This window comes from Propithecus coquereli, unplaced genomic scaffold, assembly GCF_000956105.1.
Source record: "Propithecus coquereli isolate 6110/MARCELLA unplaced genomic scaffold, Pcoq_1.0 Scaffold18, whole genome shotgun sequence".
Taxonomy (NCBI): Eukaryota; Metazoa; Chordata; class Mammalia; order Primates; family Indriidae; genus Propithecus; species Propithecus coquereli.
The window spans coordinates 1,201,184-1,202,449 of NW_012142745.1; positions in this window are offsets into that span (position 1 = coordinate 1,201,184).

The following is a 1,266-nucleotide window of genomic DNA, read 5'->3' on the forward strand; positions in this document are numbered from 1 at the left end:
AGCTGCCTGAGTGCTGAATGTCACAAGTAATTTTCAGAGCAGAAATAAATTTTCATCTAACTAGATAGCATGCACACCTAAAATCTTTATTTAAATCATAAACGAAGGATCTGGTAAAGAACACAAAAAGTTCTGGATTGTTTTCTGGAAAGAAATATACACATCAATAAATGCAAAAAAATGACTAGGTTAGATTCAAAACTGATTAACATTCAACAAGGCAAAAATACCATAATGCTTCTGGGGTTAATGTCTCCTCAAGGCCATATGAGAACACCACCTTATCAATTTCTGCAGGGTAACTTTACAGAGCTGTAAACTGTCGGTGCTTTTATCAGTAGTGGGTTATTAGTCAAATATACTATGACAACAGTTATATTCCCAGGAGTATCAGATGAAGGTCAAGTAGGCTTATTAGAAAAATTCTAGCATTATATGGAAGAAAAATACAACAATCATCATTTTGTCTTTTGTAAAATTTGAGATAACTTTTTCTTTCACACACGGATTGTGGGAATAAGGGCAGTTTAATTGGCTTAGAACAGTTGGGCTTTTTCAAACTGCAGGTTGAAACCCATTAATGGGATGGTGGGATGGGAAATCAATAATGTATAGAAACCAGCATTTAAAAAATGAAATAGAAGAGACTATCAGAATGTATTAAACACAATAAGGTCAAGTATCAGTTTTGTGCCCATGGGTGTTGCATATGAAATGCAGTTCCTAACATGGGTAATGGTTAAAAGTTTGAAAAACACTGATTTAGATCATTTAAGACTCACCCTGGAGGCTGCAAAGGGATTAGTGCAAACCATAATTTCTTGGAGCAGAAAGATTGAAATTAGGGTTTGTCCTTATGGAAGAAGCTGGGGAATGGCTGCTGGCTAGACCACCAACAGTGGGCCACCATAGATTGACAAAATGGTACTTGATCCTATTTTCTCATCCTTAAAACGCAGGAGCAAAGATAAATGCCTTATACCAGGGGTGGGGACATTTTCATGTTAGAAGCCTGCATTAATTTAGCTGGAATCAAATAAGGCCACATTCTGGAAACTTCAATTAGATATACTTAAAAATGTACATTATTTTGTAAAAACCTAACTACTATGTACTCAGTAATTTCAAAAAATGAAAACTGTTCGGCCGGGCGCGGTGGCTCATGCTTGTAATCCTAGCTCTCTGGGAGGCCGAGGCGGGCGGGTTGTTTGAGCTCAGGAGTTCGAAACCAGTCTGAGCAAGAGCGAGACCCCGTCTCTACTAAAA